Source organism: Ostrinia furnacalis, unplaced genomic scaffold (assembly GCF_004193835.3).
Source record: "Ostrinia furnacalis isolate ACB-3 unplaced genomic scaffold, ASM419383v2 OfSCF0038, whole genome shotgun sequence".
Classification (NCBI taxonomy): Eukaryota; Metazoa; Arthropoda; class Insecta; order Lepidoptera; family Crambidae; genus Ostrinia; species Ostrinia furnacalis.
Genome location: NW_021130277.1, coordinates 252,876 through 269,136, shown reverse-complemented (window position 1 = coordinate 269,136; position 16,261 = coordinate 252,876). Strand labels below are relative to the sequence as shown.

At 37.2% G+C, this 16,261-nt stretch overlaps 1 protein-coding gene across 1 annotated transcript in view; it reads right to left on the bottom strand.

The window, feature by feature from the left end:
- The window catches only part of LOC114350241 (stress-activated protein kinase JNK-like), a 141,871-nt gene that overhangs the window by 27,852 nt on the left and 97,758 nt on the right, over positions 1-16,261 (bottom strand). The window contains exon 3 of the mRNA XM_028300983.1: positions 493-550. The gene's annotated coding sequence lies outside the window, so the exon portion shown is untranslated. The remainder of the gene's footprint in view (positions 1-492; positions 551-16,261) is intronic.

Genomic DNA, 16,261 nt, shown 5'->3' with positions numbered 1-16,261 from the left:
TTTTTTTTACTTTTGTTATAATGATAATGGTGTTTTTTTTACTTTTTTTAGTTTCCAAACCTCGAATAACGAGGAGGGTTGCGAGACAGATTCTTTTTGTCCGTCCCGGGACACAAGATGTCCCTCAATGTCACATTGACAAGTTATCTGGGCCGTCGCCGTAAAACTCCGAGAAGTATGACAAGAGTTTGTACAAGAAGTTCCTTGAAAAACACTCCATTATTGACTCAAACACACTTAACCGGCTTCACTTATTTAAAAATAACTTGTTATTTCTCTGTTTTGCCTTTATTAAAAGGAACTTTTTTCATTGCTCGGCGTAATTTCATAGAAAAGGATGTCTTTTAACTGGCACGTGCGACTGTATTTTGCCTCCTCCTCCAAGATTCATATGTCATTCGTAAATTGACAACCATGAGCCGCGGCCATTGCGTCCGTAAATCACAGATGATAAAACGGATTATTTAAGTAATAAATAATTAAAAAACTTACCATAAGATCCGTATATTCATTTTTGTCTTAATTTATTGCTGATTTGAAGTCCGACCATCTAGAACAAAAAAAAATTAATTAGTTTCATAATCGATCTGAAAGGATCTCAATAATTTCAATATTAATTAAAGCCAACACCGTAATTAGATATTATAATGTTATTAGCTAAATTAAATTTTGAATATTTTCGGCGCTTCATCGCGAATGGATATTCACTCTACAGGCGATTAATTAGGAATACCTTAACAATGAACATTTTAATAGGTAATTTAATAAGTACCGCTTTTCAAGCGTGGGGCGGAGGCTCGCGTGGGCCACACGCCTACATTCGTCTGTCTCTCAAATTCAGAACTCAATGTAGATAACTGTTGTTAAACTTTAGATCACTTCACACCACGCCGGAATCAAAATACTGAGGGCGAACAGACATTGGGCTATAGTCAAAAGAATACAACCAGTTTACTAGCACATAACATCACTATAGAACTAATCTAGGTATCTATAGAAATCCATCAATTCGTTACGCATAGCCTTTCATAGTCATCGAAATTATAGCCGTAGGATAATGTAACAGCTTATTTACAAGTTACAACCGGCCTAAGTCCTGCAGGAACCTATCAATTTTAGTCCACCAAGGGTTGTGTTATCTCAGACCATTTTGCATCCGTCAATCAACGAGTCTACTATTAACTAAAGAAGCCTCTATTGTCACCAAAAAAACACATACATAACACAGATTAAATTGTAAAATAAGGTGACAGGGGCATCCGGCTCAGCTTAAGCTGTACGGCACTAGGTCCGTACTTTCAGCCGGTGCCAGTCTTCTGCAAAGTAATTATTACTTCTGCAAAGTGATTAAAATTTAAAGTATTACATGTTTAACTGATCTCCCCGCACTATGGTTAAGCTATATCCAACACAACACTATATCCCACGCGTGACAAGTTGTTCCAGTTATTACGATGGCATGAATGAAACTCATTTTTTCTCTCCATTATAAGGTCGCAGGTGTTTAGAGAGAAATATGAGTGGGTTTTTTAATTGGTAAGTGAAATGTCTGGGATTGTTGTGTGTAACAAAGGGCAAATATCAAATTAGTTCTGGATGATATAATAAATATATTAAGTTATACAACACCCACAGTTTAACTTTCCTCCGGGACGAACTTGACCTTCACTGGTTGGGTTTTTATTGGCGGTCAAGATCCTGGTTACACAGGAGTTGCAGCGGTGGGAACAGATGTGGGAATATTCCCGTATAACTACACCCATATAGCAAAATAGAAAAACTCAAGAGTATCAAGCATCATAAGTACACGTTTTGTCACACATTATAGTATTTATATTAGCAAATAAAGTACACTTTACTAGTATACTATACTAGCGGCAGCCCGCGACTTCGTACACGTGCATCCCGTTTTACCCCCTTAGGGGTGGGTTTCGTGAAATCCGTACTATGTGAGCACCTACGTTCAAAAAGGAACATTTAAGACTCCTAGCACTAGTAGTTTCTAAGATTTCGTGATGAGTGAGTGAGTCAGTCAGTCAATCAGTGACCTTTCGCTTTTATAGATATAGATGTCTGTGTTTGTGCTGTAGCACACTGTACAAAGTATACTGTAGGCAGGCCACTTCAAAGGCATTATCCGAGCCATTGGCAGCACGGCATTTGGCCGCACGCCCCGGCGGTTTTGGCTGCGTGCTCTATACTCGTACACGTTACACGAAAATGTCCACCATACTTATGCTTTGAAAGGTTATTTCACATATTATACCTCCAGGGACGGCTTTACAATTATGATTCTTGACTACTGTTCCTTAGGTATTCTATAGTTTAAAGTTCAAACGAAATGTCTGCTTCGGAAAATAATTAATAGCTTTGTTAAAAAAATAATTTCTAATTTTTTTTTTTTAACACAGTAGACATTAAAAAACACATATTTAATTAGTACATTGTTAAAGTGAAAGTGTTCTGTCGCTACGTGGCTGATTTACGTGGCAAACGTGAACGTCAGGTGACTTTTTCTTGTCACTTTTTATTATTTTTTCTTCATTCACGGCCCGTCACCTGACTCTTTGGCCGCGTTCTTCGACCGCAGCCAAGCGGCGTTTTGTTTTGTTTTGATTTATTTCATGATTATTATTATTTATTACATTTGTCTAATTAAAATTATTATTGTCCTGTCTGTGTCGTTAATTTGGTATTTTATTTTTTAATGTGAATTTTAATTTATTTTGACATGTTTATTTGAAATTAACTGTATTGTTTTTTGTTTTTTTTTTGTTAATTTTGTTAATTTTATTCTTATTGTAATTTTTATTTTATTGTGAATTTTAATTTTTAGATATTTTTGGACATGTTTATTTAAAATTTTAGTTATTGTATTGTTCTATTTTTTTTTTTTAATTTTATTGTAATTGTTATTTTTATTTTTATTTCAATGTGAATTTTAATTAATTTGAATTTATCTTATTATATTTTTTTTTGCCCCTGCGTACAAGGCACCCACTGAAAACCAGTGTCTTGGCACTTGGCAGTAAAATGTCAACTGTCAAGATAATACTGAGTGGGTGACCTCTTTGGCAACATTTTTTTTTTCTCCGCCTCGTTGTTTTTTGTGCTTTTTAGTTGTCAAATAAATAATTTTTCTTTCTTTCTTTCTTTTTCTTTGTTAATAATTAATAGTTGAGTGGGATTATTTTCAATATTTTTTATAATGAAAAACTTTTAAAATATTTTTATAACGATCACGTTATACCTACTTTTAATTAAAAACCAAATTAACTAGTTTATTTAATCAACAGGCCTCAATAGTTCGTTAAAAGTTTTTATCGATTTTAATTTAAAAAATTCTGGCTGGACTGTATTCAAATAACAAATTAATAATGTTGTTCCATTCGAACCCGTTCGCAGACAAATGTGCCTCAGTGCATAAAGACTTCAAATATATATATTTCCCTCTAGATGGCGCTCAAAGGCGGTGTTTGCACTAATCTCCCGAGTGAATGGAGACGCAACCCAAATAGACAACGCTCCGGCGCGCCGCCTCCGATGCAGCTGCCTCGAGTGTCGGTGGATCTACATTATTTTACACTAGCAAATACAAATAATATCCTTTTATGCTTCAAATGAGGTGTATATGGACACATTCACAGCAGCTTTTAGAGTCGTTTAAAAAGCCTGGTTTAATTTAGTAGCACAATCGACATTTCGTATTTTTTTAAACTTAAAGGATCATTGTTGAGAGTCATGGCTAATTTGCCAGTATTTTTTTCAGATAGTATGTCATGGAGATTCATAACAGAAACAAAGCAATATGGTGCGTGATATTTCTATTTGGATATTTATTAATTTTATTTTATTAAGGAAAACAAACAGTTGTACAATAAGAATTACAATTAAAACCTTATGTAAACATTTAAGTAATTATACAACCAACACCGTTATCCACAAGAGGACTGTGGGTCTAGAATGCGCGCCGCGAAACGATGCAACCGCGCGATTTTATCGATTTAACGTGATAAGTCCATACATTTACCATCCAAAATAAATTGATAAGATTCTATCACGGAGCGCACTATAAACCCACTGTATCTACTAATAAAAGTGAAAAGGCACAGATAGAAAAAACAAAGATATTAAAGAACAAGACGTGCCAAACGTGCGATTCTATACAGTTAATAAAAACAAAGGAAACATTATTTTTGAAGAGGAAAACATAAAAAACTGTTTTTCACTAAGTACCTGCTTAAATTTACAATTCTTTCAATATAAGGTTTATAGCCTTTCTAAATTGAGGCAGTGACATATTGAATAAATCTACATCGGAGAAGCTGTTGTCGTATAGTTCCATTATGCGACGCAAAGGTGCACGTTTACCTGCATTTGTTTTGCACATATTATGAAAAAACAAACGATGGACGTATGTGTTTCGTATTCTTAGTGACCGACTTGGTACGCGAAAGCGTATACAATTAACAAATTGAGAACAGTCAAAGAAGTTATGACAAATTTTGTATAGAAAAATACAATCAAGTAGTGATCGCCTTTTGCTTAGTGTAGTTAAAGAATATTCATGCAAGAGGTTATCATAAGAGGACCTAGAATGGTGACATCTGTAGTTTACAGAGCGTAGATATTTACTTTGAATCGATTCTAGCAAATCACGGTACTTTTGATAAAAAGGATTCCAAACCTGTGTGGCATATTCGACTTGAGGTCTAATAAGTGATTTATAAAGCAGTAGATAGGTGCCAGATTTTTTGAATGGCCTACAAGTTCTCATGACAAAACCATAAAGTTGAAAGGCCTTGTTTATAATATGGTCAATGTGGATGTCAAAATGAAGCTTAGAGTCAAAAAACACGCCAAGGTCTTTAATAAGTGAAACGTTTTCAAGAGGGGTATTACAAAGAGAATATGTGAATCTAATTATATTACTTTTTTTAGTGAAGGTGATGAATTTACATTTAGGCAGGCTAAGAATTAGTTTATTTTCTTGACAATAGGAAGTTAAACGATCCAAATCATCTTGAAGTAGAACACAGTCATTAAATGTTTATATACTACGGAAAATTTTAAGGTCATCAGCATAGAGCAAGAAATGTGAATTTTTAAAACATGTCGTTATGTCATTAATAAAGATTAAAAACAGAAGAGGACCCATAATTGAGCCTTGCGGCACACCGGATGACACATTTATTTCATCGGATGAGAATCCATTAATGACCACCCTTTGTGTCCTGTTTGTGACGTAGGATGAAAACCATCGCAATAAGTTTCCGCGTATACCGTTGTAAGCGATTTTTCGAAGGAGAATTACGTGATCCACCTTATCAAAGGCCTTACAAAAATCTGTATAGATTGAGTCAATTTGAGTGCGCCTGTCCATATTTTCAAATAAAAAGTTAGCATATAACACAAGATTACTTACAGTCGAGCGGTTTTTGACAAATCCATGTTGTTCAGGGATAATGGAGTTATGTAAGCTTGGATAGTCACAGTTATGGACTAACCTTTCCAATACCTTCGATAAGGTGGACAGAAGCGAGATCGGGCGGTAGTTAGAAATAACATTTTTTGATCCTCCCTTGAAGACAGGGGGGGGGGGACAAGGTGATTAATGTTTAATACTACTTCTCAACAACCTGGGTTACATCTAGATTGGACTTAGACTTTTCCGATTAATGGTTAAAAGTACGGAGTTTCATACAAAGAATACTGACTGCCTCAAGTTGATATGGTTACAATCCGTTTTTTGGTTGATTAGTGTGCTTCGCCCTTAACTTTGTGACAGGTGTCAACGCAGACGTCACCAGACGTTTTGTTCGGGACTATGGCTATGGGATCGAGGGTCAAGGTTTAGTGATGAATAAGTCGTAGCGGCTCTCCTTCGCGTGCCAACGGCAGGGTTGACGCATTACTCAACAAACATCTGCCGTTGTTGTTCGTAGAGCTATTAATGAAAGCATAATGGGGCGGCATGTCATTTAATATCTTAAATTAATAATCGAGAAACTTGCGTCATAAAGGCCGGAAGGTTTTACAATTATCCGGAAGCATGAAATGTTACATAAAATCATTAGATTTAATAATCATTAGACTAAGTATACAGTGCGCATTTTATACTCTACCTCACTGAGTGAGGCTAAGAACTCATGGCGCGATTTTCACCCGCTTTAAAATCGCGCCGTGAGTTCTTAGAATAACCGCTAACCATGAGTTTTGAAATAAAACCGCGATTCCACAACCGCTGCGGGCGCGGGTGAAAATCGCGCCGTGAGTTCTTAGCCTGAGTGATTAGCAGATAGTGTGTAGTCATCATAGCATATTGTATAGTCTACTATGACCTACACGGCACAGGTGCTTGTAATGTTTTACCCATGTGAAGAAAAATAAGGGTGACCTAACTATATATATAAGTCATTAGCATTTATAATGCATCTCAAATACCGAGTGTGTGTTTATTTTAGACTTAAAGTTAGTTTAAGTCGGTTGTGTCATCAGAACTTTCGCTAGAGTTCTGAGAATTATGTAGAAAAACAGACCATAGTTATTTAATTTTTAGCGTTAAGAGTCGCATCTCAAACTAATTTGAAAATTATAAATAACTTGAAAAAATCGAACTGCCTAAGGCGGGAATTGAACCCACGATTGTAACAGCGTATTACACTTGAAAATTTCGACGGGTTCATCCAGTGTCTAAGTAGCTCAGTTGGAAGAGCAGTCGCCCGGCAAGCGGAAGGTCGTGGGTTCAATTCCCGCCTTAGGCAGTTCGATTTTTTCAAGTTATTTATAATTTTCAAAAAACAGACCAGTTAGTGATTATTTTGGTGGCATAGACAACATTAATATCGAAAGATTGAGAACGAATGAATGCCTGTAACTTTCTCTTCACACACTATTAAGCGAGTATCGATGCAATTAAAGCTTCTGAATACCTTACAAAACGCTATCAATCACAACGAAACAACCTATCGCTCTTCGAAAATCTTTTTGGTGAAATTAATTTTTCATTAGGTCGAAAATCGTAGGCACATAATGAGGCTACAGATGTAATCAGAGCCTATAATAGCGCGCGTTGCGTGCCGGTCACCCATCAGTCGCGTACGCAAACGGCTGGTCGGCCACACGCGAAAATCGGCTATATGGCTTCATGAATTATTTTTTTAATTGACCTATTTAGAATGAAACCGGCTGGTGGTAAGATAGATATCTTTTGCCACAAGTAATTAAAAAGATTGGTGGGAGTTGGTATTAGGCAGTTGATTTTAAAAAAATACGAGCGAAACAAACCGTAATCAAGTAGTGAAAATCACCACGTACTCGTAATGGCATGGACGACGCAAAACGCATTATAAGGCTATTTTGAGGATAGTTGAAGAAGTCTAACTCTTCATTCCAGAACCTTGATGTCCAATCAAAGAAATCTAACGAATTTCAATAATTATTTACGATAATAGCCATTACGTCACAAATGGACAAATAGAGGCAATAACTTTTATTGCCGTGAACTGCCTACCTAACTGACATTTAATTGGAATTCTGTCTGTTTGTTGATCACAAAGGAGTCCATTAAAGAGGCATTACGTGTTTTAATGACAGTCATCATAGTTCAGGAGAATGGAGACAAATGGACTTCCTGTTTAAGTCTAACGAATAAGGTATATATGCCTTTAGTAATGCTTTAAAAACGTTTACAACTTAATTCCTAACTAAAGCCCCAAATAAAAAGCTTGTGCTGATATAATATCATAAGGATATTTTCGAACCCTGCTACAGACACATAAAAATTACGGTTGTCGCACTCATACTTGAGAGGTTTAAAAGTTAGTTTTCAAAAACATACTAATAAGTATTGTAAAATGGAATCAATTTGTAAATGCGAGCTCCATAGCCTACTATATATGTATAGCAGAAGACATATTATTCATTTACTTTCATGTGGGCTATTAATCTCGAAATTATATACCATACCTACTAAAACATGGCCTAAATCACTTATGAAGTTACCTAAATCAATCGACATCAAATTCCAGGTGGACATTTGTAAATTAGGCAAATGTCAGGAGTGTGACGGCGAAACGTGATTACATGCAGCCGATACAGCCGAAGGGCATGCTAATTGCGTTGCGAGCGGCGAGTGCTGTCCGCCGCAGTCACTCGGCCACTAGGGAAGAGCGGTTATTTAATATCATATCGATTGCCTCTGATTTATTATCACCAGCTTACCTAAGTCTATAATATAAGTCAGCCTACCTTAGTCGACTGTTAGATATAGGCCCCATCTATGCAAGCTCCTGAGCCCGATTCTTGGTTATTCTCTTCCTAACTTCACACACTGAAAACTTTACAGTGCTACGGAGTCGGGGAAATCCGTATTCCTTCGTTCGTTCGTTTCAGCCGAAAGACGTCCACTGCTGGACCGCATCTCTTAACTTGAATATAAATATAATCAACAACAATTACTTTTAAAATTACACTTATCGATGTCGAGTTAGTTACATTAGTGTTATAACATCACTAGGAGCTGCGTGGTCGTTCATGTATGCAAACCTTATTTCGGTGACGCGCAAATTGACAATTTATACATACGGCCCCGGCCCGTTAGCGCCTGAAATGTGGACGTGAGTTAAAACTAGACTCGGCTTATGAATATTTTGTTGCCATGTGAGCTAACGTCCAAACAACGCCGGAGTTGATTAGTACTGCGCATGAATATCTTGTTTTATGTCAGTAGATTGTGTTTGTTTTAGTAGCATGTATTTTTGGAGTGGTTTCACTCCGTTTCACACACATTATCTAGTATACCAACCACGCCACCTCCATCACTAGCACGCACTTTCATCATCGTTATCATCATTTCAGTCATAGGACGTCTACTTCTGAACACAGGTCTCCTCCAATTACTTCCACAATTACGGAATACGGATAAAATACGGAAAGCGCAGCGTAGGACGTTCACCCACAAGGTGGACAGACGTCCTCATAATGGTAGCGGGAAGGCGCTGAATGCAGGCTCTATTGACAGTAAAATACCTACTATAGATATCACTTACAAACAAGATTCGGCCCGAGCTAAAATAAGAACCTTTCGGTACTTAAATATGTCTGAAGCACTTACGTGAATGTTTCATTCATTCGGTATGTCTATTTCAGGCATTTACGGTCTGCCTTATACATGAAACACGCATCAGGACTGCTTAGTTATTCAATGTATCTCACTAGTCAATTCTGTGTTCCCCGCACCTGCGTATCGTTACTATTGTAGCCGGGGGCTGGATTACAATGGCGGCCTCATTGTAGGCCCCTTTCAGGAGCTAGTTTAGCAAACATTTTTTTTTAATCAACAACGACGAAGCTCTTGTCCTGTATCTCACCTGATGGTAAGTGATGATCAGGCCGAAGGTGGAAGCGAGCTTCACCCGGAATCCTCAACCACGGAGGAACTGGCTATTTTACCTCTAACTGCCGGAACTCAACAATACTGTTAACATTGTTGTTATGGCGACAGACATAGGTAATATGGTGGTAGCTAGCCAGGCGGACTTAGAACAAGCCCTACCACCAACCAAACCGAACAGAAAAATCTGCCCCCATTGGGAATCGAACCCGGGACCTCTGCGTCTGAAGCAGGTGGTCTTACTACTAGACCACAGAGGCGGTTACTATACGTATAATTATTATATGTCTAGAGTACCTACTCGTACGTAAATATTACAGTAACCCAGTGCGTCTATTTAAGGTTTACCTTACATCAAACACATCAGAACTGCTTAGGTTGAGTTGCACTACCTTACTTTAACAATAACCAGTGTTTTTGTATGGAGTTTGACAGACTTGACGTTTGATATAGTTAAAGTAAGATGGTGCAACGCAGCCTTACGCCCGTATTCACAAACATTACTATGAGGTCTCAAAGTGCGCGTGGACGCACAAGGTGACACGCGAACCAATCACAGACCTCTATTCAACGCTGTGCCTTCGATTTGCTGCTTTGAATACGGGCGTTAGTTATTCAGTTACCTCGCTAGTCAATTCCGTGTTCCCCGCACCTATATCGTTACTATTGTAGCCGGGGGCTGTGGGATCACAATGGCGGCTTCCATTTAGGCCCCTCCCTATCAGGAGCTAGTTTAGCAAACATTCGCCAAACCGCTTGCGGCCGTTTTCGTTTCAACATAAGTTACCTATTGATTGTGTGGGGACCGTGATGTTTTGATGCCGCTTATAACGAAATATACGCTCTCTTTGTCGGCCGTTTGGTGTAGTGGTTCAGAACGGACTACTATGCCGAGAGGTCCCGGGTTCGATTCCCGGCCGAGCAGAAATTGAAATGGTGAATTTTAATTTCTGTGACGGGTCTGGGTGTATGTATGTATGTATAATATGTATGTATTTAAAAAAAAAAGTATATAAGTAGTATATCCGTTAAGCTAGCACCCATAACACAAGCATTAAGTTGCTTACTTTGGGGGCTAGCTGGCGCTGCGTGTGAAAAGTGTCCAAAGATTTTATTATTAAAATATTTTAAAGAAAAGCATCACTATTAAATCTTTAGTCGATTTACATATTAATTCATATCTATGTAGTGATTTTAGTACTTGAATAAACTTTAAAACATAAACACATGAGGCAGTTTCATTTGGGGTATTTTCTATTATGAGCTTGTATGGTAGAAATTATACTAGAGTGCAAGCAAAAACTGGAAGGGAATGGTTGTTTTACCAATCCATTGGAGTGCGGGCTGTGCAAATAATGTTAAGAGATGCCTTAACGGGCAGGAAAAATATTTGCACTGATATTGCTTTGAAAGTGCAGAACACATTCCCGGCATTGGAATGATGAAATAAAATCCAAAGAATATCTTAATCCTTTTATCTACTCAGCTTGCGACTATTATTCAATATGTAATGAACTTCTAAGTTGTATACAATTTCATCAATAATGTTCGTAGTCATGCGTTTGTTAGATCAAATACAGGCCAAAAGCTTATTAACATGGTGTCTCTTTTAATTAATTAAATTAATTACTTCGTTTAAAAAAATCGTAATTTGTAACTGTCCTTGAGAAGCTTACGTCCATCTGTGGACTGCATAGACTGCAATGATGAAGTATAAAAGTTGAAAACCCAACTACGACAAAAAACGACGCTGAAAAAGTATAAAACAAGATTTAGTCCGTCCGAAGTTAGAAACCGCAGTCACACGTTGTCAAAGTGCTACGGTAGGTAGGTACTCGTATATGTAATGTGTGACTACGCCTTTCCAAACATGAAAATTACTATGCAACTACATTAGCAACTTTGTTCAGTTCAGTATTCTGAAAATCTTGTTTTATACTTTTTCAGCGTCGTTTTTTGTCGTAGTTGGGTTTTAGTTTTTTTACTTTTTATTATTTGTACTATTTTGGTGATAAAGTGTATTTGTGGCGCATAATATTACCAAAAGTTAAATTGATGAACTAATAAGTAGTAAAGAAGCTATGAACGCATAGATGTGAATTATATACAATCAGCCCATGAATACAGGTAAAGTCACAAGCAAATGCTAGTAATATATATATATTCAAAATGTACAAGTATAGCGCTTTCAAATGATACCAAACACGGCATATTTATCTTAACTTTATTTTTTTACTCTCTATGTTTTGTCCGCTAGAGGGCGCCACATTAGATTTTGTGAAACCCCATGTAGCCTATAACCAGCGGACAATTAAGACGCTTCTAATGATATGTCATTTGTCGAATTCTGATAAGTAGTTTAGAAGTTACGAGGGTACACATGAACATACATACATACATAGCCTGTCAAAATCATAACCCTCCTTTTGCTTTGCCGTAGTCGGGTAAAAATACTACACGCGAGTGCATGACCTCCTTTGCCTAAAAGCTTGCAGCGTCGCTGCCAGTCAACCGTCGCCTGCGTAATGGGTCATTGAGACCGCGCGCTCGGGCGCAGTAATTCGCAAATGCACTGCACTGCTGTCGCGACTTGCGAGCGATGCTTGCTTTTGTGACTATGTACAGTGTGCTTACCATGAGTTTACGTTAGGAGTGCTCGCTAGCGACTGCGTTAAAAAATTACATTAAATGTATGATAGATTCTACAGCGCCTCTAGCGGCTACTTTCAAGAACTCAAATCTTCATATTTTTTGACGCACTCTCGCGAGCACTCCTGACGTAAACTCATGGTAAGCACACAGTTGGCCGTTTATACTACAGGATGCTAAGGTAGTCAACAATTTGTACCTAATAGCAGAGGCTCTGTCGTTCATACTACAGGCATACCTTTTGTAAGACTGGAATAACATAGAATTGTGACACTGTTATGATTATTAATTTAGGTAAAAGCTTTCCTTCCTTCCTTTTGTCATCATTCATTTTGTGTCAGCACACTGGATTTGATGCTAGATCACAATGTTATTCCAAAGTCACTTGAAACACTTGAACTCTACGCGAAGTACGTGCCGAGCGGGCCAACGCTCTCTCAACAGCTTAGCATGAGTGAAGCAGCGCTGAAATACTCATGGCGTTCACAGCTACTAAGCAACTGCTTTGGAGACAACAACAAAGTTTTCTACAAACACTATCTATAAATAAAATGGAAATAGGTAAAGCTACTGCAAATTATACTATTTATTCAAACCACTATTTGAAAGAAATAAATTTATCAGTCTTATCAAACAGGGCAGTTCTTTAATATACCACGCAATTTTGTATACCCATTCTTATAAGACACACCATACAAGAATGCATGGTAAATTCAGTGAACTGCTCCTGAATCGAATGTACCTACTACTACTATTTCTATTTATTTATATTAACCGGCACTCAGTGGTGACTGAGTTTGTTGCGGCGCTTCTTCTCAACACTTGCCAAAAGTTGGTCTCGAAGCGCTGGTAGGGTAAAAAGATTATGAGACATGTAGAGGCTCCTTAAGAGCAAAATGACGATTTGTAAGAACTATTTATTAGTCTAAACAAATAAAGAAATTTTGACTTTGACTTTATATACCGCAAGCACTTGCAAATGCTTGTCATTTGCAAATGAAATAGATTGGAAAATCAACAAAAAATATTTAAAACCAACGTGGGAGTATTTTAAACTTATACAGATAAGACAAAGACACGAACACGACTTCGTAAGTTGACTACAACTACAATTTCCATAAGGTGCACTGCAATACACGGGTCGTAAAGACCAAGTTCGCAGTGACAGGTTTCTCAGAAGGTGAACGTACGCGTAACTTTTTAACCTGATGGGCGATACGGATGAAATATGCCAGTGTGCGCCAACTTCTTGTTTCAAAATGCACTTTGGCCGCGATATCTTTGCTGAAATGGTTTTTGAATAGCAACGCGTCGGGGATGGAAGTGGAAAAATGCATTACATAGCACATATTATGCTTGGTTTGAGTTTGATATTCAATAGTACGAATTGAAGTACAAGTAGCTTATAACTTTTTATTTCCGTTTCACTGCACTTCTTATTGCGAAACCTGTCTATGTTTATAATTATAGCAAACTCAAAATAAATCAAAATTGGATTTACCAATTACATGAATTATAAAGGAAACATTTTATTTTTAAATTACAACTAAAATAAGTCGTACGTGTGGCTATTTTAATTTGTCAAATCAAGATCTAATACAAAACAGATAAGAAATATAAGAAATATAAGATTTTAAAGTCTGCTTGTGACCATAGTTGCAGCATAGCAGCCGAAACGTCAAGCCGTGAGTACATAATGTAACTCATTAATAATATAATATAATTAATAATAATAAATAAATAATAATATCCTTGGACATTTTACACTGCGCCGCTAGCCCCAAACTAAGCAAAGCTTGTACTATGGGTACTAGACAACGGATATAAACATACTTAAATACTTTTTTTTTGTAAATAAATACATATTATACATAGAAAACACCCAGACCCGTTACAGAAATTAAAATTCATCATTTCAATTTCTGCCCGGCCGGGATTCGAACCCGGGACCTCTCGGCATAGTAGTCCGTTCTGAACGACTACACCAAACGGCCGACGATGACCCGTGTCTTTCTATTTTAGATAAGAAACAAAATTAAATATAGTAGACATCTAGAGTACCTGTTTCACCATACAAAAGGCTACATCCAGGCGCCTGCAAGTGGCAGGCTAAAGGATTGCAATGAGAGTGTCGCGAACAGCGCCGCTACGAACAAAGCAGTTTGCTACGAATGGCGTAGCGACGATGCTACACTGCTACGGGCACCCGTAGTAACGACTACGAACTAATATTGCAATGTTTATGTCAACGTGAAATTGTAAACTCTGTCAGTTTATAATATAACGCGTTAGATTGTAAACTAACAGTGGGTTAGGTTAGGTTAGACTGTAATTTAACTACGTCAGATTATAATCTAACGGAATTCACAATTTTACGGTGACATTTATAAGGAAGCTATCTATTTCAAAGTCAGTCAAGTCGGTTGAAATTATTATCTTACTAATATTATAAATGCGAAAGTTTGTATGGATGTCTGGATGTCTAGATGTTCGTTACTCTTTCACGCAAAAACCACAGAACGGATTTCGATGAAACTTTACAGTATTATTATTTATAACCCAGAATAACATCTATAATTTATGACGATCTGTGACAAACTAAATTTCACTCGGCTTCACCCGCGGGCAAAAGCTTGTCTTGTATACATATGTATACGGTAAATCTTCCCAAGTGATTGCAATACTAAAGAATGAATGAATGAAAATGCCGTAGTAGATAACGAGCAGGAAACTTTTAAAGTTCAACACTGCTACGAATAATCGTACCAAACTACTACGAATTTAACGATACCTATAGTGAAAGTTAACATTTTTCAAACTACGAATATAGTCTATCTGGGTGCAAGCAAGCTATATTTGCAACGATGGTAGCTACGAGTTCCGAGAGTTTAGGAAGACTGTTACGATTAACCCTAGAAAAAGCTACAACGCGAAAAATACTTAAATTTCGAAGTCAAAAGACACATTGCGAGCGACACACTGTTTAACTGCAAAACAAAGTCGTGACAGAGCGATCTGCTACAAAGAAATGTAGCAAAATATTTTAGATTAAACAGAATATAATTACGATGAAACTACCTTGGAGGAGGCGTTTGTCCAGCAGTTGACGTCATTTGGCTGAAACGAACGAAAGAAGCAAGCAGATGTTTCAATTCCTTCAAATGAATTAAACGAAGTCTCAAAGTCTTGCGTTGCCATCCAAAACTATTTTAGAAATCATATAATAAATATTATTTTGTGATTATTTTTTATCTTCGTTTTACAAATTATTGTAGCTACCAAATAACCCGAGTTAAATGTAATTTACGTTCAAACCGCCGTATTAGTTAGCACTAAAATACCGACGCGCACAATTTATCTTTCAGTGGTAAACAGTAAAAGCTAACCGCACTCAGCGAGCCAACTTGTGCGATATTAAATTACTGGAATAATGTTGAGTTGGGCGTTCATTTAATTTTGTTTATAAAAATAAATAATAAAGCACAAAATAGCTTGTCTTTGTACGTGACACTGTAGAACACAAAATAGCTTGACTTTTCACGTGACACTGTAGAACACAAAATAGCTTGACTTTTCACGTGACACTTTAAAAACAATGAGTGCAACAATGGACGTGAGGACAAACAAATACGGGATTTTATCGGATTAAGCCAGCTTTAGGCGGACGGCTCACATGTACACCATGCACGCAACTGTCAGATAAGCCTGAAAAAACCTACGATAAAGTGTCCCCAATTGATTGTTAACGTTATAAGGTATAAAAATGTCATTAGGATTCAACCCTCAAGATAGTTAGGTAATTAATAATGACGTACAAAATGATGTGATATTTTCCACTCTGTACATTCTATCACGCATTGAACCTAAACACACAAAGGTCACAAAATGACCCTGGACTAAGTGTACAGCTTTTGAGGAACAGAAACCACACGAGACTAGGTACTCCTACGAACATAAGACACTATCCACTCACAATTGCTTATCATATGGCATACAGTGCCCAACGCTACACAACAACTATTTTAATGCCTATCTCTATCACAGACACCAGCATTCCAAGCTGAGTGAGAGAGACAACTACTTAATTATACACATCGCCAAATCGTAAGGCGTTGATCGTGACACGTACTAAGTTCAGAAACGTGTTATCTAAAGCGACTCGCATCCGCCACCGTTCCACGTTATCCAATTTACGAACTGAAACTCCAGAGACGAAAT